Here is a 23,193-nt window from a genome sequence, read left to right as displayed (position 1 = left end):
AGTAGGGAACAAGAGTATTGACCATTAATTTATACATCATAATATAAATTACTTTATAGGAGAGAATATTTTTCTTTTTGCATATCAAACATCTTAATTGTCCACCTGCCGTCTTTCCACATATATGTATACCAAGTACTTACAAGCTGCCCTTGAGCCCTTTATCTTCAAATTGCATTTAATAATAATGGTGAGCATCATCTAATGATCAGAAGGTGACAGCCATTGACCTTTCTATATTGTTAGTAATGTCTCAGGTCCTGGCTGAGAGGTCATTTTATTTTATTTTTTTTATTTTTTATTTTTTTTTTTTTTTGAGACAGAGTCTCACTTTGTTGCCCAGGCTTGAGTGAGTGCCATGGCGTCAGCCTAGCTCACAGCAACCTCAAACTCCTGGGCTCAAGCAATCCTGCTGCCTCAGCCTCCCGAGTAGCTGGGACTACAGGCATGTGCCACCATGCCTGGCTAATTTTTTGTATATGTATTAGTTGGCCAATTAATTTCTTTCTATTCATAGTAGAGACGGGGTCTCATTCTTGCTCAGGCTGGTTTCAAACTCCTGACCTGGAGCAATCCGCCCGCCTTGTCCTCCCAGAGTGCTAGGATTACAGGCATGAGCCACCGTGCCCGGCCTGAGAGGTCATTTTAAAAGTCTGCTTTTTTTTTTTTTTTTTAAATCATACTGGCCTAAACATGATTATCTATTTGAGCATTATCCATGTATTGCCATGTTCAGTGGTGAATTCATCCCTCTCTGGTGCCATGACTGCTCCTACGTGATTTGATATACCTTGTGGCAATTTTAAAGCCCTTTGACTGTCTACATTTTCATGCTTGAACTTATTGGGAAGAAAGCTGGGAAACCTCTTCCTGATTTAATAGGTGGTTAAAACTCTTTCAGCAAAGACCCTGCTGATAGACCTACCAACCCTGGACATATCTTTTCTGAAATCTGACTCAGCTTGCTCAAACTCTATTAGTTCTGAATGGGTTAGCAACACCTACATCAAATCCTAGAAATTAGGCCATTTTGGTTTCTCCTAGAAGGATGCATTGTGCTTTCTGGTCTTACTTGTCACTGGAGATGCAGCAGTGGGATTGGCATTAGCCACCTTTTCAAATGACATCTCACCTCTGCCTTTTTTATCACAGCTTTATTAAGATAGAATTTAAAGACATACCACCTACTCTTCTAAAGTGTGCAATTTAATGTGTTAGTATCTTCACAAAGTTGTGCATCCATTACTACAATTACTTCATTTTCATCACTTCAAAAAGGAATCAATCCCACACCTACCAAGAGTCAATCCCCATTTCTCCACTAGCCCTGGACTTGGGCAACCTGTAATCTACATTATATCTCTATAGATTTGCCTATTCTGGACATTTAATATAAATGGAATCATACAGTATATGGTCCTTTATGACTGGCTTCTGGTACTTAATGTTTTCAAAACATGTTACAGTACGTATCAGTACATTGTACCTTTTATTGCTGAATAATATTCCATTGTATGTTTAGACCATATTTTATTCGCCCATTCATCAGTTGATAGACATGGGTCATATATATTTTTAGCTATTATGAATAATGATGTGTTTACATGTATTTGTGTAGACATAAGTTTTTAAGTTTTTATTTTTTGGATATATACTGAGGAGTGGAATTGCTAGATCATATAGTAACTTATTTTATTTTTTTTTTTTTTTGAGGCAAAGTCTTGCTCTGTCACCCAGGCTAGAGTACAATGGTGTCAGCCTAGCTCACAACCTCAAACTCCTGGGCTTAAATAATCCTCCTGCCTCAGCCTCCTGCGTAGCTGGGACTACATGTGCGTGCCACCACACCCAGCTGATTTTTTCTATTTTAATAGAGATGGTGTCTCGCTCTTGCTCAGGCTGGGCTCCAACTCCTGACCTCAAGCAATCCCTTCCGCCTCAGCTTCCCAGAGTGCTAAGATTACAGGCATAAGCCACCTTGCCTGGCTGCTTCATGTTTAATATTTTCAGAAACTGCCAAATTCTTTTTCTAGACAGGAGAAACATTTTACATTCACACCAGCAAAATATGATGGTTCCAATTTATCCACATCCTCACCAACACCTATTATTATCTTTCTGATTAAAGCCATCATAGTGGGTAGTATCTTATTGTAGTTTTGATTTGTATTTCCCTAATGGTTAATATATTCAGGATCTTTTCATGTATTTATTGTTCATTTGTATATCTTCTATGGAAAAATGTCTATTCAAATCACTTGCCCAGTTTTCAATTGAGTTTTAATTGTTGTTGTTGAGTTTTAAAGTGCTGTATATATACCCGATGCAGGTCTATTATGAGATATATTATTTACAAATATTTTCTCTCATTCTGTGGGTTGTATTTTAACTTTTTTTATGCCCTTTTAAGCACAAAGTTTTTAATTTTGATGAAGTTTAACTAATCTATATTTGCTTTTGTTCTTATATTGTCTAATTTAAGAACGCATTATCTAAACCTAGATCACGAAGATTCACCCTGTGTTTTTTTCTAACAGTTATATACTTTCAGCTTTTAAATTGAGGTGTATGATCCATTTGAGTAAACTTTTGTGTCTACCTATATTATTCTTACTTCTTTTCTTTGGAATATAAAAGCTTATCCTTCTCTAAAATACCATATGTCTTGATTAATTGGTCAGTAGAAATAAGGACTTTAAAGCAGGTAAAATCTGTATTTCTTTCTTCATTTTTTTAAAGCATTGACTTTATAGTTGTCCAATATTATGTATTTTTTTAATCTGTGGATTCATCCATCCAGCAGAAATCCTTTGTAATGTTCATTAGAGATATCTGGAATGTGAAATAATTTTATTGTTTCTCATTTTTAAGAACAATAGATGTTGGGCACAGTTGCATTCAGCTTGAGACTTTTCAAGGACTAATGAGGAAGTGCTATAGGTGAGAAGATACCAGGTCTCCACAGAAAGATCAAATCATCTGAAAATTGTGTATAAGGAAAAATAACTCTTAAATTGTAGGGAAGGTTGTGCTTGAAGACCCATTCCTTCTACATCTCCTCACAAATTCCTGCTTGTAAATGGTATATTGTTATTACAGCAATTGATGGTTGGGTTGAATGCAAAAGAATTTAGAAATGTGTGAATTACTGCTTTGAATGGGTTTTGAAATGCAGCATTACCAGCTCCTGTGATACTGGCAGGTGTCATTAGGTCAACACTGATTTACAAGATTCTAAAAGCAGTCCATTGTCTTAGTTCATTCAGGCTGTTATAACAAAATACCACTGAGTGGGTAGCTTATTAACGACAAAATTTATTTCTCACAATTCTGGGGCCTGGGAAGTCCAAGAACAAGGCACTAATAAATTTCGCATCTGGTGAGAGCCAGCTTCTTGGTTCATAGATGGCCTCCTTCTTGTTGTATAGTCACAAGCCAGAAGAGATTAGGGAGCTCTTGGGAGATCATTTATAAGAGCACTAATCCCATTCATGAAGGCTCTACCCTTATAACCTAATTACCTCTCAAAGACCCTACCTTCCAATACCATCACATTCATGATTAGGTTTTCAACATATGGATTTTTGGTTAGGTTATTAAGTTTTCAACATAAGACCCAAACAGTCAGTGTATAGCATTTCTATCAGTTCTAAATTATACTAGAACCCCAGATGGACTCAAGCAAGTAGGCAAAGGTCCTGGACATGATCATACATAGCTTCTAGATGCCATTATAACTTGTTCTTTATTTATTTTATTACCAAGGGACTCTGAGAATCACTATAAAAACCAAATATTGCCTTTTCTCAAAAATTAATCTAAAATGTTGACTATTTTCTTCTGATTAGAATATGTTAGTGCCTCTAACATACAAATCATACTATCTAAATATTTTAAGTCATTGAGTAAAGAAGCCATGACTTATTATGCATTAATGTGTCAAGATAGGAAAAAGCAAATATTACAATGTCATATAATATATATAAGTAACAGGCTTTGTGGAAAAATATAACTTGAGGCTCAGCTAAAGGGAAGTAAGAGTTCTCCTGTAGCTTCTTAATCCAAAGGAAAGACAAACTGAGTCTAAGATATTGCTGTCTATACAGTGGAATAAGGTTCTGAGGGGGAATCCTGTCACCTGCTCTACAACATTCTTATGGAACAAGGGTGAGAACAAACTTGGATATATAGTAGTCTCCCCTTGTCCCCAAGGTATACATTCCAAGACCCCTAGTAGATGCCTGAAACCACAAATAGTACCGAACCTTATACACACTGTGTTTTTTCCTATGCAGTGTAGTAACAGACAGGTAGTGTATACAGCATGGCTATTCTGGACAGAGGAAAAACTCATGTCCCAGGCAGGACAAAAAGGGGCAGCAGCAAGTTTTATCACATTACTCAGAATGGTGCATAATTTGAAGCTTATCATTTATTTCTGGAATTTTCTATTTAATATTTGAGTTGACTACAAGTAACTGAAACTGTGGAAAGCAAAACCACAGATAAGGGTGGACTATTGTAATGTATAAAAGATGGCACTCAGGCAGCAGGCAGTCTTTGTGAGAATTCCAGCCATACAGGAGATTTTCTAAGGATACTGGTGGCTAACACCTGGTGATCCTTAGATAAGTTTGACTCAGGCTCCTGAGGAAAGAAGGTCCTTGCTCCAGTAAGGCAACATGAGTTATTGGAGTTTTACTGGATAATTCAACTTGTATCTCTCTATACTTTGTATTGTGCCCCCATAGAAAACTCAGTGCTCATCAAAAAATTGATTATTGGTAAATCTTGCTGAATAAAATACACAGTATCTGCATATATAAATAAGATAGTAACCATCTTCCTTTCCATCTACCCAAATATAAGATACTAGAGATGTAATTTTTTTATCATATTTCTCATATAACAGGTAATTTGCTACACTAAACTTTATAATAACTTATGGAGATGTTATTATTGCCATTTCCTGAGGCTTGATTAAAGGTTAAATAAATTGTCCAATGTTAGATGGATTAGTTAGAAGATCTATAATTTGAAACCAGATTTATCTTATTCCAAAGTCCATATTCTCTGTCATTTTGATTTGTCAACCAGTAATTTTATAAAACTTTATGAAGCTATAATTCAGATGTGCTTCTTTTCATACATTAAAAAAAAAACCCCTTTTTTTAAACAGGTGAATCCTTTATTTTTGTTCCACTGAATCTTCACTGTCACATAAACACAGCTTAGTTCTCACTCTGTTACCAAACTGAGGACTATAGGATTTTTAGGGTGGCATTATGAGCTTCCAAAAGAGGAGGGACAAAGAAATTTTATGTTCCAATCCATACAGAGCAAGTTTAGAGTCTAAATGAAGGCTGAATTGGGCAGGAGAGTATAGGGTACTGTTAATTACATTTTTTAATTTTTGAAAACTGCGAAAGATGAAAGTGATTTACAGTCTGATGGTTTTTGGACTACGTTTTTAGCCAAGAAACACTTGGTTCAAAAGTAGTATTACTTAGATACATGATGAAATAACAAAACAGAACTTTCTTGCTTTCTGTTACTGTTAGTACACTCAGCCTCTCGTTTTCAGGATTTCTTCTCCCTTAGATGTCTTTAAATCAATGATTTTGTATGTCACTACTTAATATAGTTTAAGATTTATTGTTATGTTTTGAATAAAATTGTATGACCCTTGAAATCTAAGGCTATAACAGCTATACATTTTGACTTTTCCATGGCTTTACTCAGCATTCAACAAACAGCACTATGTATGTAATAACTACCTATATTATTGGTCAAAGGCTATTGATTACCTATCTGCTAAGGGGAGAAGAATGTACAATAACCTGAATGCCTTATTTCTGGATCTGCAGTTGGCTTATATATTACCATATCCATGGTACTGACTTTGGTACCTGAAATCCAGCACACTCAGAGTATATGTGTGTTGAATGAAAGGATCTTTCAGCGTTTAACTACAGTTTAGTTTCAATTGTGTTTTGAAACAGATTTTTATAGTATTTGGTAAAATTCAGCAACATCCACGTAAAGTGCCTGACACTGAATCTGGTAACCGGTAAGCTCTCTCTGAAGTTAGACTACCTGGATAGAAATTCTAGCTTTGCTGCCTGCTAGAAGCGTGTCTGGGAAAGCATATTTTTACTCCTCTATGCCTCAATTTTTGCACCTGTACACCAGAGATAATACCAATACCTATTTCATAGTGTTCTTATGATAATGTAATAAGCTAAAAATAATAAAGCTTTTAGTACAGTGTTTGACTTATAATAAACTCTCAATTTTATTTTTATTAACTTCATAAAGACAGATTTTATTAATATCGTGAAAGGTTAGACTTTCCCTTCAGGCAGATAATATGCAAATTAATCTTTTTTAAGCAAAGGTGTTTGAATTTCTTCAGAGAAAGAAAAAGGTACAATTGAAATGTTGAATTGTTCAAGAAACAGAAAAAGAAATGTAAGTCATAGGTAAATATATCAGCTAAGACTAAAAGATATTTTATCATCAAAGAGGAGCTTATGTAAGTATATCCACTCTTTTAAGTTGTTTTTTACTAGATACTAAATGATACAAAGTGCAAAATAAATGAATGTGACCTCCTAGGCCTGCACCTGATGTTTTGCAATGGTGAGACGAGTGGAGAGTTACAGCCATCCCTGTGTCCTTCATGACATCTGGCTGTTATTTGGCACTTACCCCGTGGCAGGCCTTACTTAGACTATGTGCCTTATGCTTTTAACTTATTTCATCATCACAACAACTCTATAAAGTAGTTATAGTTAATAGGATTGTTTTGCAAATGAGAAAACTGAGACAAAGGTTTGTGACTGTGCCCAACGTCACACAGTGGAGAGGATCAGAAGTCAAAAGGTCTAGTGGCCACGAAGTACTACACAGTGTATTTCCCAAACAAAACACATTCTATGAAATAACTTTTTTTCTTTTCTTAGAGCTGTTTTAGTTTCATAGAAAAATTGAGAGAAAGATACAGAGTTTCACCTACACCTCCTGCCCCCACATATGCATAGCTTCCCCCATTATCAACATCCTCCACCAGAGGGGTGCATTTATTGCAATTGATGAACTTACATTGGCACATCATAATCACCAAGAGCCCATAATTTACATTAGGGTTCACTCTTGGTGTTGTACATTCTATGGGTTTGGACAAATGTATAATAAGAGATATTTATCATTATATACCATACAGAGTATTTTCACTGCCCTAAAAAATCCCCTGTACTCTGCCTGTTCATCCCTCTCCCCGCACCTAAACCCGGGAAACCACTGACCATTTAACCATCTCTATAATCTTACCTTCTTCAAAATGTCATACAGTTGGAATCATACAGTAGATATGATTGGATTCTTTAACTCAGTAATGCACATTTAAGGTTCCTCCATGTATTTCTTGGCTTTTTAGTGCTGAATAATTGTTCATTGTCTGGATGTACTACAGTTTATTTATCCGTTCACCTACTGAAGGACATCCTGGTTGCTTCCAAGTTTTGGCAATTATGAATAAACATGAATAAACACTCATGTGCAGGTTTTTTGTGTGGACAGAAGTTTTTAACTCCTTTGGGTAAATACCAAGGAGCGCAATTGCTGGATCATATGGTAAGAGTATGTTTAGTTTTGCAAGAAACTGCCAAACTGTCTTCCAAAGTGGCTGTATCACTTTGCATTCCCACCAGCAATGAATGAAAATTCCTATTACTGCACGTCCTTGCCAGCATTTGTTGCCGTCAGTGTTCCAGATTTTGGCCATTCTGATAGATATAAAGTGGCACCACATTGCTGTTTCTGAATAAATTTTAATATTTATGTTCTTTGACCCTTTAGAGTAGTAGGTTGTTTTTAACTTTGGGAGAAGGAACAGTCCTATCCAATTTGGAAACCCATAACGTTTCTGACTTGGCAAAATAACTTCTCAGTTTCAGAATCTCTCTGAGGTTTTCTAATGCCTTATATTGGACTTGCCTACTTTCTTGTTACTGACAGGATGCTTCACCTTGACCTCTGACACATGCGTATTTCTTATTCCTTCTTACATATCTAACACAGCCATTTATAGGTCGAGTAGTATACGCCAAGATGATATGACTCCTGCTATGTGTCAGGATAGGTTTCTAGTGTGTACAGTCTAGGCTAAACTTTTTAGCCTCTAGCTGCTAAGTTACATGAGAAACTAAAAAAAATATGATACTTATATTTCTTATAAAGTCATGTTATAATGCAGAAGTAAAAAAATTCATGTTAAAATGATTTTTGACTACTATAACAATAGCAAGATTTCACATTTGAATAGTTTTAACTTTACAATTCCACAAAATTTTCAAACTTATTTCTGGCAACAATCCCTGTTAATGGCGTGATTATTGTCATCAGTAATTAGAAATTATGGTGAAGTGCCTCTGAAGAATCTGGAAATAAAGGAAATACTTTTTTCTGCAAGTATTAATTTTTAAAATCAACATTTATTAAGGAAACAAATGAGCAGAGTCACCTACAAGATTCAACTTAGAGATGATAGTGCATAGCATTATATTTCAAGAAATAGTGTCAAAAGAAGGATTGATCAGTCATGTATATAGAGATAATATAATTACAGAGGGGAATGTTGGAAATAAGTACTATATCAAGCACCATTCCGAAAAGAGAGGCTTAAAAAAATGGACTTGGACTATTACTACTCGTTTGGCAAGACCAAGCCTTGCTGTTATAGCATTACAACATAAGGGCGATATGAGTCTGTTACTATTAACACTTCCATTTAGCTAATTCCTTTTGTGCTGCTTCCACATTCACCAACCAAGCTATTAATAGTTATGATTTGGCTTCCCCTGTGAATTTGACTATAAGAGAGAAAGGACTGATTGTGCAGTTTCAAGTATACTGGGCTATTGGATAGTTATCATGTTAGTTACTTTAGAAGACTTCTTGAGCTAACTTAAGTGGAAAAAAGCCCCAAATAACACTAAATGTGAATTAATAGTAACAAAGATGTGATGCAGCACATAGAGTTTGTTTTGGAATTTGTGGAGAATGTATGTAGACTGGTTTAGAAAATTTGGGGTAAATATGAGAATATGGAAAGATGCAAAGAACCCATAAAAAGCTGTCTCCCCAGCTCTTGCTTTTCTTCTTCCTTTTCCCTCTCTACAAATAATTACTCCTGTTTCTCTAGACTACATGAAAGTTACAAGATTACCACTTCATATTTCCCTAACATACATATTTTAAATTTAGCTAGACAAATAGAAACTTTTCTATTTTTATTTATTTTTATTATGGATGTGTAATCAACATAAAATGAAGTGCATGTATTTAAAGTATACAGTTTGAAAGGGTTTGATATGTGTACATCTATGATTTCATCACCACAACCAAGATAATGAACATATCCAACACCCCTAAAAGTATCACCATTCCTTTTATAATCCCTCCCTCCCTTTCCTACCATACTCCTCTGCCCAGGCAACTATGTACCTTTCTGTCAATATACATAAATGTGCATTTTATAAAGTTTTATATAAGTGGGAAAATATCATATGATTATTTTTTGCTCATTTTTGGGTTTGGCTTCTTTCACTCTGTGTAATTATTTTGATGTGCATCCATGTTTTAGCCTGTATCAATAATGTATTCCTTTTATTGGTTATTGATATTGTATTTTATGTATATACTATAATTTTCTAAGTCTATACCAGTAGATGACATTTGGTTTTTCCAGTTTTTACTTTTAAATATAAGCTGCTATGAATAAAAGTGTACAAGGCTTATAGATGCTTGCTTTCATTTCCCTCATCTAGGAGAAAGATGGATGAGGCATATGTATATGTAACTTTATCAGAAATTGTTTTCCAAAGTGGTCATATATTAATATTAATATTTTCATTCCCATAAGCAGTGTGTAAGAGTTCCAGTTCCTCCACAGCCTCACCAACATTGCATAATCAATATTTTTTAACTTTTAGCCATTCAAATATGTGCATAGTGGTATCACATTGTGGTTTTAATATTAACTTTCCTAATATCTAAGGATAATGAACGTCATTATGTGTTTATTTGACATGTATACATCGTTATTGATTGGGTGTTTTTTCAAATTTTTTCACCACTTTTGGTGAATTGCTTGTTTCCTTATTGTTAAGTTTTCGACGTTTTTGTCTATTCTGGATATACGTTCTTTATCAGAAATATGATTTGCAAGTATTTTCTCCCAGTCTATGGCTTGTCTTTCCATTCTCCTAAAAATGTCTGTCAAGGAGCAGAAGTTTTTAATACTAATGAAGTCCAGTTTATCAGTTTTATTTTACAGATCATGCTCTTTGTGTCATATCTAAGAAAACCGTGCCTAAACCAAAGTCAAAAATATTTTCTTCTATGTTTTCTTCTATAGGTTTTGCAGTCTTATATATTACATTTAATAGTGTGATCAACTTTGTGAAAATTTTATATATAGCATGAGGTATGAATTGGAGTTAATCTTATAAAATATGGATTTCCAATTGTTCCCAGACCATTTATTGAAAAACTATTCTTTCTCTATGAAATTGCTTTTGCATCCTTGTCTAAAATCAGTTGTCCATATTTGAATGGGTCTATATTTTTAACTCTCTCTTTTCTTTTTGAATGATCTATGCATCCAACATAAAACCAATACCAAACATTTTGCTTACTCTTGCCTTAAAATAAGTTTTAATATCAACTAGTGTTAGCACTCCAATTTTGTTCCCTTTTTTCAATGTTGTGTTGGATATTCTAGGTACTTTGAATTTTTATATAAATTTTATATTATTTGTTGATTAGTACAAAAAAAGCCTTGAATATTTATTTGGATTATGTTGAAACCAAAGATTAATTTGTGGAGAATTGCCATCTTGAAAATTTTGAGACTTTTGACCATAGAGCAAGATTTATCTCTCAATTTTGGAGTTTTTATTTTTCAAAAAATTCTTTTAGTATTATTTTATAGTTTTTAGTGTACAGAACTGGCACATGTTCAGCCACATTTATCCTTGCATATATATACTTAATACATACTTTAAAAGCATGTTATATTTTTAATGTATTGTATATGGTATTTTTATTCTAATTTTCAGTTGTTTGTTGCTGGCATACAGAAATTCAATTAATTTTTGTACATTGATCTTATGTATTGTAATATTGCTAAACTCACTCAATAGTTATAGCAGCTTTGGGTGAATTCCTGTATAATTTCTTCATAGACAATAATGTTATCTGTGAATAAAAACAGCTTTAATTCTGTCTTTCTTACCTGGATGCCTCTTATTCCTGTAAGTTCCTTATTGCATTGGCTAGAAATTCCACTAAAATGTTTAAAAAGAAGTGATAAGATTGGATGTAATTTTCTTCTTCCTGACTGTAGAAGGAAAGCATTCAGTCTTTCAATATCAATTATGATGTCAGCTATAGGTTTTTTTGGCAGATGCCCTTCATCAGAATTAGGAAGTTCTTTCTATTCCTATTTTGCCCAGAGGTTTTATCAGAAATAGATGCTAAGTTTTGTCAAATGGTTTTCTAATGAGATGATAATATTGTTTTGGCAAATAAAGTTCCCTTGTGATTTCATATGAAATTTATAATCAGCTGTTCCATGTCTTCAAAAAAGGCTATTGGGATTTTGATAGAGGTTCCATTGTATTTATAGATCGCTTTGGACAGCATTGCCATCTAAACAACATGAGTCTTACAATTCATGAACATGGGATGGCATTCCATTCATTCAGCTCCTTTTAATTTCTTTTGGCAACGTTTTATAGTTTTCAGTGTATAAATCTTTCACTCCCTTATTTAGTTTTTGTATTCTTTTTGATGCTCTTGTAATGGAATTGTTTTCTTAATTTCCTTTTCTGTTTGTTCATTGCTGGATATAGAGATAAAACTGATTCTTGCATGTTGATCTTGTACCCTGCAAACTTGATGGAATCATTTATTAGTTCTAATGTCTGTTTTATGAATTCTTTAGGATTTTCTATATATAGGATCATATCATCTGTGATATAGACAGTTTCACTTTTTCCTTTCTAATCAAATGTGTTTTATTCTCTTTTATTGCCCAATTGCCCTTGCTAGAACTTCCAGGACACATTTCAGTAACAGTGACACAGGGAGCATACTTCTCTTTTTTCTGATCTTAGGGGACAAGTTCTCAATTTTTCTCCCCTGAGTATATTGTTATCTGTGGGTTTTTCATAAATACCTTTTATTGTGTTGAAGTTTTCCTCTCTTCCTAGTTTTCTGATTTTTTTGGTCATGAAAGGATTTTGGGTCTTATCAGATGTTTTTGTTACATTAATTGAGGTGATCATGTGTTTTTTCTTCCTTAAATCTGTTTATGCCTACATCAAAAATATAGATCACAAAATAACCTCCTCATGTCACACCTGAAAGAATTAGGAAAAATAGAAAAAAGCAAACTGGAAAATAGCTGAAGAAAAGAAATATCAAAAATCGGAGCAGAACTAAACAAAATAGAAACTGAAAAAAAAAATACAAAGCACTAATTAAACAAAAAAGATAAACTGATAAATTGATAGATCACTAGCTAGATTAACTTGAAATAGAAGAGAAAAAAATTAAATAAATTCAATCCGAAATGAAAAAGAAGACATTACCACAGACACACAGAAATACAAAATATCATCTGAGACTACTATGAAAACCTCTAGGCAACCAAACTGGAAAATCTAGAAGAAATGGATAAATTTTTAGAAACATACAACCTCCCAAGCTTAAAGCAGGAAGAAATAGAAATCTTGAACAGATTAATAATGAGTAGCAAGATTGAAACAATAATAAAAAGTCCTCCAACAACAATATACCCCTGCATGAGACAGTTTCACAGTTGAATTCTATCATACCTACAAAGAACTCACAGCTATTCTACTGAAACTGTAGAAGCAGGGAATTCTCCATAACTCATTCTACAAAGCCTTTACCACCTTGATACCAAAACCAGGAAAGTATAAACAAAAGAAAGAAAACTACAGACCAACATCCTTCATGAACATAAATGCAAAAATCCTCAAGAATCCTAGCAAACTGAATCCAATAGCACATAAAAAAGGTAATTCATCATGATCAAATGGCTTTTATCCCAGGGATGCAAGGATGGTTCAACATAAAAAAAATCAATAAATGTGTCCACCACATAAAAATAATTAAAAATGAAATACTAGTGATCATTTCAATAGATGCAAAAAAAGCTTTTCATAAAATTCATCACCCCTTCATGATAAATACCGCAACAAACTAGGAATAGAAGGAACATATTTCAAAATAATAAAAGCCATATATGACAAACCCTCAGCCAACGTCATATTTAATAGGGAAAAGTTGAAAGTATTCCCTATAAGAACTAGAACAAGGTTGCTCACTGTCACCACTTCTATTCAGCATAATACTGGAAGTCCTACCTACAGCAAATAGGCAATAGAAAGAAATAAAGGACATCCACATAGGGAAAAAGGAGGTCAAACTATCCCAGTTTGTTGATATATTCTTATATCTAGAAAACCTAAAGACTCCTCCAACGACTCCCAGAATTGATAAACAAATTCAGTAAAGCCTCAGGTTAACAAAATTAATTAATATATGCAAATTGGTAGCATTTCTATATGCTAATAATAGACAAGCTGAGAGTCAAATCAGGAACTCAATACCATTTACAACAGCTAAAAAGAAAATAATATACCTAAGAATATACTTAACCAAGGAGGTGAAAAATCTGTACAAGGAGAACTTACAAAACATTCACAAAAGAAATCATAGATGACACAAACAAATGGAAAACCTTTCCATATTCATGGATTGTAAGAATTAACATTGTTAAAATGTCCTTATTGCCCAAAGTGATTTACAGATTCAATGCAATTTTCATCGAAATACCAATGCCACTTTTTACAGATCTAGGAAAAAAAAAATCCTAAATTTCATATGGAACTAAAAAAGAGCGTGAATAGTCAAAGCAACCCTATGCATAAAAAACAACTTGGAGGCATCACATTACTCAACTTCAAATTGTACCACAAGGCTATAGTAACCAAAACAACATTACACTGGTATAAAATAAAGGTAGACATATAAATCAATGTAACAGATTAGAGAACCCAGAAATAAAGCAATATAGCTACAGCCAACAGATTTTCAACCAAATGGACAAAAGCATACACTGGGAAAGAACACCTTATTAAACAACGGTATTGGGAAAATTGGATAATCACAGGCAAAAGAATAAAACTAGGTACTTATCTCTCACTATATACAAAAATTAACTCAGGATGGATTAAAACTTACATGTAAGAACTGAAACCATAAAAATTCTAGAAGAAACTGTAGGAAAACCTCTTCTGGACATAGTCCTAGTCAAAGAATTTATGACCAATAGCCCAAAAGCAAATATAGAAGCAACAAAAATATTTAATTCAGACTTAATTAAACTAAAATATTTTTGCATACCAGAGGAAATAATCAAGATAGTAGATAGACAACCTATAGAATGGGAGAAAATATTTGGTAAACATTCATCTCACAAAGGACTAAAATCCATTATCTACAATGAACTCAAGCAAATCAGCAAGAGAAATACAACTAAACCCATCAAAAATTGGGCAAAAGACATGAACAGATGTTTTTCAAAGGAAAATAGGCAAATGGCCAACAAACATATGAAGACAAGCTCAATATCACTAATCATAAGTGAAATGCAAATTAATACTACAGTGAAGTACCACTTTACCCCTGTCAGAATGAGCAATATTGAAAAGTCCAAAAAACAATAGATGTTGACAGAGATGCAGTTAAAAGAGAACACTTATACACTGTTTGTGGAAATGTCAACCAGAACAACAAATCTATGGGAAACAATATGGGGATTCCTCAAAGAACTATAAGTAGATCTATCATTCAATTCAGCAATCTACCTACTGGATTTTTACCCAAAGGAAAAGAAGTCATTAAAAATAAGACACCTGTGCCTAAATGTTTATTTCAGCATAATTCACAATTGAAAAGATATGGAATCAACCTAAGTGCCTATCACCTGGGGAGTGGATAAAGAAAATGTGGTATATATATATATATATATATATATATATATATATATATATATATATTACATACACACACACACACACACATACACACCTCAGTCATAAAAAGGAATGAAATAATGTCTTTTACAACAACTTGGAGGGAACTGTGCACATTCAAATCAAGACATGCAGGATTTTTTTGAGTCATCTTTGAGGATCATGGAGAATGACACAGAAAGCTTTTAGTCTAACAAGTGTTGGCAAATACTACTTGTACGAAGCTTGTTTTATTTATGGATACCAATTCCACAGGTATATATAACATGTCATCTAGCTGAACGTAAGCAGACTCTGGGTATGACTGAGTTGAAATGACATTATCATATGTGAGGAAACTGGGCCTTCTTCGGTGATGGCTTCATCAAAACTAAGTCTTATTCTAACCACTTGGCTATGCCTGGGTTCTATGAGACTTGGCCTTATTGTATGTGGCTTCCATGTGTTGGCTTAAGTTAGTGCCAGTTTAGTTTCTTTCATTGCAAACTAAGTATTTCTGGAAGAACCAAGATCTACACCGGGCTTATATTAGTATAGCAAAGAGTAAGGGAAATAAGAAAATAAGACGGTTTTAGTTAGAGGATACTAGAAGAGCAAAATTCCAGTGATGTGCAAGAACATGAAGAAGTCAAGAAATTGTCCAAAATCTACTTGGTTGGCTACAAATGTGTTCTCAAATGAGTATGCCATGTGTGCTGCTCACTTACAGACAAATATGAAACCAGGGAATGGGAAGGGAGTGGGGAGGAGAATTAACAGCAAGTGATGAGGTTATCACTCAGGACAGGGACCAGGTAATGTAGCCCAGAGGCATTAACTTTTTGTTAGATTCAGATTCTTCATAATGTGTTGGTTCTCCTTAATTCTCAACTGCACTTTTCTTAAATGGATACAATTTAAATTATCATGACCATTCAGGTACTCCAGTTTATCATCTTATGTCAATGCTATCCATCTTGTGTGTATAGTGCTGTGCTTTGTCACTTGGCCATTATACTACCCATTAGTTTCCTTCAACATATTCTTTTCTGTAATAATGAGTCAGTGTCAAGACATCGTATGGTAAGATCTTGATATATTTTTAACTGGAGGACTCTGATAAAAAAATGAGTCAATGATGAAGGATTATCTTGTACTGAAGGAAAAAAGTAGAAATGTAATGAATCTGGACTTTGACACGTCATATATCTTATGCGGGGACACCCAAGAATTGTTGGAGAATGTTGGAAACCTGCCAGGAATCCTTGTGGCGGGACGGTGGCCAGGTTGATGATGATGCATTGTCATTTTACTTTTGGAAAATCCTGTGAGGCTCGCTATGGAGTCTGGCAATAGCAATTACAATTACTGTACTTCATTTTATTCACTTGGGCAAAATAATGTCATTCCACTTAAAACATACAAAATTACAAACTAATAATAAAGCTCTCTTAATGGCCCTTAGAGTGAGGAGTTAACCTTGATGATAAAGTGATGTAAGGCTTAATAAACCTTGTTTCTGGCTGAGTCCCAGGGAGAATGAATTCTGTGTGACTCAGCTGTATGGAATCAATAATAACTGACTCCTGTTTGGCAGGAGTTGAATGTAAGGTATGAGCACAGCACTCCTTCAGGTATGTGGATTATCCAGGCTTTTCCTGCTACCCTCCTAATAGTTCCTTTTTGTTTTTCAAATGACTCTCCTGCTGAATGTGAGCCTCAGCTGCTCTGGTGTGTGTTTGACTGTGCCTCCCTAACGAGGACAATCTCACTTATGGATATAAATTAAGCATGGTTATTTGTTTTAGACATTTATATGTTGAACAGAAATAAATGTTCAGTTAATCTTTGTGAATAGCCAATAGCAACCTTTGTAGTATATTCTCCACCAGGGTTGTATTCAAAGTTGTTTTATTAAAAAAATTGTTGAGCAGCTCTGTTTAGGGCTGTCACTTAAAAAATTTTAAAGCCCAGACCTTAGTAGGACATTACAGACCTGTAAATCCATATTGTATAATTTCAAAGAAAGCACATTGGAACGAAGATCTCATGTCAAAAGTCCCCTGCCTAACTAAATTCACTATTTTTTCAGTCTTGTGGACCCAGGGTGGGCAGGGGGAAATAGAACAATTTCTTGTGAGTATCTGACACCAACTAGAACTGAGGATACAAACTTATGTAAATAAAAATCTTCAGAGCATGATGTATAAAATTATGCTGATGCATTCATATATAATAAAATGTATGAGGGTCCACCAGTGTATTCCCTGTATCATTTGGGAAGCTAGCTTGCCAGAGGGTTATTTAAGTGAGTCTAAAATCAGCATAGACATAATTAGTTACATGATCCAAATGTGCAATGGCCCCATGCTGTAATATTTGAAGCAGATGAGATCCTTGATTTAGCTTGACAGGTAGGCATTCCTGTGGCCAGTGCTGGGCAACATTTTCCCTTTGGAAGCTGACCTACTGGCATCTTGGTTGCCTATTGATTCTTTGATTTGACCAATTTGATACATTCTCTCATTAGATATGTTAGTTCTGTTTTTACATAAATAAGTACGCTTGTTACATAACTAATGACAATGGTTGTAATGCAATAAAATTTAAGAGCCAGTTTAATTACTGAGAATTTACAAATATTTCTATAGCAAATGGGCATAGAATGAGAGTCTCCGAAGAAGGGCTCTGGACTCAGTTTTCCAAGTTGAACTTCGGGGATATGATAAAACCAGGTAGTTCTGTGGACTGTGAAAATGGAAGGGCCATGTGATCTACTTCCTTTATGAAACACTGCAAAACAGTAAGAAAGATCATTTTCCCATCTCCCATTAACTAAAGAATATTATAACATTTGCAGAATGTGAGAAAGAGTGTGAGGGAGCTAGCGAGGGCCCTAGAAGATATTGGGGTGGGCCATGTAATTGGAGGCTAGTTGCTATGGTCTTAATGTTTGTCTATTCCCAAAATTCATATGTCAAAATCCTAAACCCCGAGGTGACAGTTATAGGAGGTGAGGCCTTTGGGAGATGATTAGGAATGGGTTAGTGCCCATAGAAAAGAGTCCCCAGAGAGATCCCTTGCCCCTTCTAACATGTAAAGACACAGTGAGAAGGCACCACCTGTGAAGCAGAAAGTGGACCCTCACCAGACACTGTATCTGCCTTCCTCTTGGACTTCCCAGCCTCTGGAAGTGAGAGAAATAAATTTCTGTTGATTATTGGCTACCCAGTTTATGGTATTTTGTTAAAGCATCTGGAATGGACTAAATCACTGATTGAGACTGTCAATGTGGAGGAGTGATGACAGCCAAGAAGCAGAGAGAAGTTTACAACCCAGCAAGACCCTGACATGGACAGAAACCAGCCTCTGACCAGACTCTTCTCTTGAGGTCATGGTCAATTTAGGCCTGGACACCTAAACTATGCTGCCTATGGAAAAGCAAGGGAGAAGAAACAAATCTTAACTGGCTGAGTTTACTCTTGACATGGCTGAGAAAAATAATAGAGTTTATCTCTATTATTTTTACTGGAGTAATCCAGTTTATATGGTATTAAGTAGATTGCTTTTTCTACCATTAGTCCAGAAAAGAGTCTCAAAATATATATGAAGTTATTATTTAAAAAATCAAGTTATTTTTTTGCTAATCAGAATTATTGGCTTAAAAATCAATATCTACTATTTTTGTATATACATATACAATTTGTTTTGGAATTTATACTGGGATTAAGACATTTACAACATTATAGAAAGATGAGGGGTTTTTTGAAGAATAAAGGACTTGGGCAGCTATAACTCAAATTTATAAAACAACTATTCACAAATATTTCAATATTATTGTTTTAATAACAATAGATATGCTGTCTCTGTTTAATTTTATGCTGAGATTTATAATCTAGGATGGATGTTATGAACTTTTCTGTTAGGTTTCTTTAAAAATTCTGTTTATTAAATGTGTAATGTTTTAATGATACCATGCGGAGAAGAGGAATTGGGACATTCCTGACCAAAATTTGTGCTATAGTGGCCTCAAGATAGCTTTAACTTCTTTATTTCTCTTATACTGCAATTTATACTAATTGCAGCAATTCATTTTAGCTAACACATGTGGAAACAAATAAAAATGTAGAGCCATACATAATGAAACCTAAACTGATCATAAAATTTTAAAATAAATTTTAACATGAGAGGTTCCATGCAGCTGCATAGTCAGAATTTACTTCTTATTTAGTGCTCCAAATATTTCAGTAGCTTTTTTTTTTATTCCATGAACAATGTGAATGCCATAGCCCAAACATTTCTAAGCAATAAATAAAACAGGAAAAATTCATTATCATATAAATTTCTTAGAAATAATATTGAGTTTCAAATCATTGGAAATAGTAATAACCAAATTAGATGTTATCAGACTTTACTAATATGAAATGTATGTTTCAGCATTCTATTACTTGAATATTTGAGCAATTAGATGCCACTGGCAATGTTAAATTTGATTAGAGGTTTCAGGCCTACTGCTTAACAAGCTTAGCTATGAATATTAGCTAACTATGTTTTAGATCTACAAAAAAAAAAATCAGAGTATTACAAATGGGTTGGATTCTTTTTATTTTATTGGATTTTAAGAGACCAAAAATCACAGGATAGTGAAAGCATAAATAGTAGCACAAAGGAACAATTTTACTTACTCCAATAATGAAATGAAATATACGTTTATTTGCTTCCTACCTCATGTCAGGTACAATTCTGGGCTCTGAGGAAATATAATTTTCAAGGAACTATTTGTTCTCATCTTAAATTAATAGTCTATTTGGAAGGCAAACAGGAAAAAAGTTTGCAGGATGTAATTTAATATACTGCGTACTATAAAAAAAGGTGAAGTACAAGAAGCAGCGAAGCAGAGAGACCTAAATGACCACTAATACAGAGTTTTCAGTGAAGATGTCTTCCCAGAAAAGAGACAGGCCTTGTTACATCAATGTGACTTCTCTACTCTTTTTTTCCCCTTCCTCTGTCTCAAGAAGGAAAGTATAGCCTCAAGATAGAAGAAACTTAAGGCCCTGATCATTATTGATCAGAAACATTATAATTGCCCACTGATATTTGGGAAATCTTATTACAGTAGCAAATGCTCCTCTAACTAATCTACCTGTTCTACCTGAAGGGAATAGGAAACGCTTAAAATTGACTTCTTAATCATATATGTGAGTTTGTTCATGTGGCATATATAGAAGAGACAGGTGTAGGAATGAGTGGATCAATTATATGTGGAAAACAGCATAAGCGAAGGCATAGAAGATAAGAAAATGTTTATATGCAATGTTTCCTATCATTCAGTATGTTTGTCACATCAGGTATGTGGAGGAGAGAGGTATGGAGTGGGCTGGAGCAGTAAGTATACAGGGCCATGTTATGGAAATCCTTATATTCCCATGCAGAGTCTTAGGACTTTGTCATTATGCTGGTCATTTCTAAAGTACATTTCATAGAGCCAGAGGGTTATCTTAATAATAATGACTGCCATTTTCTCAAGGAAGAAAAAGAAAAAAAGGAAATTTGGATTGATTATGGGACTTGAAAGGAATATTGACCGTTAATAATAGCCAATGAAGAAAGTGGTAAAATGTATGACCAATGACCAGGAGAAGTTTTTTAAAGGGACTATGGTTTAACTAAGAGTGTGCATCACAATTTTTTTATGGTGTCTATAGGTGGTTTTATTTAACTGGGCTAAGCAACAATGGCATGAGAATAGAAATGCTGACGAGGAAAACTGATCACAGGTGTTGTGATGTAGAATGTCAGAACAGTATAGAATAAGTTAAGAACAAAACCTATCATGTGGTTTTAAAACAACATAAACAATAATGGTTGATTTCTTGCTCACATGTCTAATGCAGGTTGGATGGTGTTATAGGTTGAAATGTGTCCTCCAAAGAGATATATCGAAATCCTAACACCTAGTGCCTCAGAATGTGACCTTATTTGGATATAGGGTCTTTGCAGGTCCAGTCAAGTTAAGATGTGATCATTAGAGTGGGTCCTAATTTAATTTGAAAGGTGTTCTCAGAAAAGGAGGAAATTTGGATGCAGAGACAGATAGATACACACAGAGGAAAGACAATGTGAAGAGATGAAGGGAGAAGAGGGCTATTTACAAGGAAAGGGATACCTAAGGATACCATAAGCTAAGAGAGAGATCAGGAAATAGATCATCCCCTAGAACCTTCATAGAAAGCCCAGCCCTGCTGGCATCTTGATTTCAGCATTCTGGCCTCCAAGGCTGTGAGATCATAAATTTCTGTTAACACTGTGGTCTTCAACCCCCAGGCTGCAGACGAGTACTGGTCTTTGTTAGGAACTATGCCACACCGCAGAAGGTAAGCAGAGGGCAGGTGGATGAAACTTCATCTGTATTTACAGCCATTCCCCATTGCCCCCATCACTGCATAAGCTCCACCTCCTGTCTGATCAGCAGCGTCATTAGATTCTCATAGGAGCACGAACCCTACTGTAAACTGTGCATGTGAAGGATCTAGGTTGCACACTGCTTATGAGAACCTAATGCCCAATGATCTGAGGTGGAGCTGAGGCAGTGATGCTAGCACTAGGGAGCAGCTGAAAATACAGATTATTATTAGCAGAAAGATTTGACTGCACATTAAATGCAATGTGTTTGAATTATCCTGAAACCATCTATCCAACCTCTGTCCATGGAAAAATTGTCTTCCATGAAACTGGTCCCTGGTGCCAAAAAGGTTGGGGGTTGCTGGTTAAGACACACAGTTTATGGTACTTTGTTATAACAGCCTTAGGAAATGAATACAAATTGATATGGTTTGGCTGTTTGTCCCTTTCAGATTTCATATTGACATTTGATCCCCAGTGTTGGAGATGGGACCTGGTGGTTGTTTGGGTCATGGGGACAGATCTCTCAGAAATGGTTAGGTGCTCTCCAAGCATGGAGAAGTAAGGTATTGCTCTATTAGTTCACACAAGAGCTGGTTGCTTAAGAGTCTGACACCTTCTTTCCTCTCTTGCTCCCTGTCTCACCATGTGATGCACCTGTCCCCCTTTCACCTGTCTTGATTGATAGCTCCCTGAAGCCCTCACCAGAGGCAGATGTTAGCACCATGATTCTCATACAGCCTGTGGAACCATAAGCCAAATAAACCTCTTTTCTTTGTAAATTACCCAGCCTGGGGTTTTCCTTTATGGCAGCACAAAATGGAGTAAGACACAAATGAACAATCTCCTTTTTTTGGTAATTTCACCATCTGAAAGATGCCTCCAAAGAAGCCTGAACAGAAAGAAGCATGAAGGTGGCATACTTTCTTATCTGCCTTGGGGGCAACTGACACACATCACTTCATTCAGGGTCCATTAGCTAGAAGTAGACACACAGTCTCATTATAACAGTAAAGAAATCTGATACATGTAGAAAAGCGTTTATAGTATTTGGTGTACAAACACCATCTTCATCATAACTGCTGTTGAAGTAGACATATCTGCCTCTTAATTCAGTCTCTTTCTCTTAACAGGGGGACCATTTTTCATATCTCAAACCTTAACTTCTAGATATATTAATTAAGAGTAATTATGTCTAATGGACATGAAGCACTCAATAGAATACTTGACAGAGAAAATTCTCAATACATTATTTTTATTTTAAGAATTAGTAGTTCGTAGAGTGATTTCTGAGGAAGAATATGGAGACTAAAAATTTGGATTCCTGATGATACTTCATTTTAACATTTTGAAGATTTCTTTAAATATTTTAGATCTTTCATATTATGAACACACTAGAAGCATTTCAGGAGAATTGAGCAATTTGAGGAAATCCTACCTGAGCATTCTATCACTTTCGTTCCCTCGACTCTTCTCAGCACCCAGATATGAATTGATATATATGATAACCTGCTAATAATTATACATCTTCATTTTCCAGTTTTTCATCAAAGGAAAAATTAGAAAGAAACTTAAGTATAGCAAGAGCATACAGGCTAATAATGATTTAGCCTGGAAAAAAAGCCATTTTACTTAACATCTTCTTTATATGAAGGGCTTCTTAAATTGACCAGAC

This window comes from Microcebus murinus, chromosome 8, assembly GCF_040939455.1.
Source record: "Microcebus murinus isolate Inina chromosome 8, M.murinus_Inina_mat1.0, whole genome shotgun sequence".
In the NCBI taxonomy this organism is placed as follows: Eukaryota; Metazoa; Chordata; class Mammalia; order Primates; family Cheirogaleidae; genus Microcebus; species Microcebus murinus.
The sequence above is the reverse complement of the archived record's forward strand: the minus strand, read 5'-3'. Positions refer to the sequence as shown.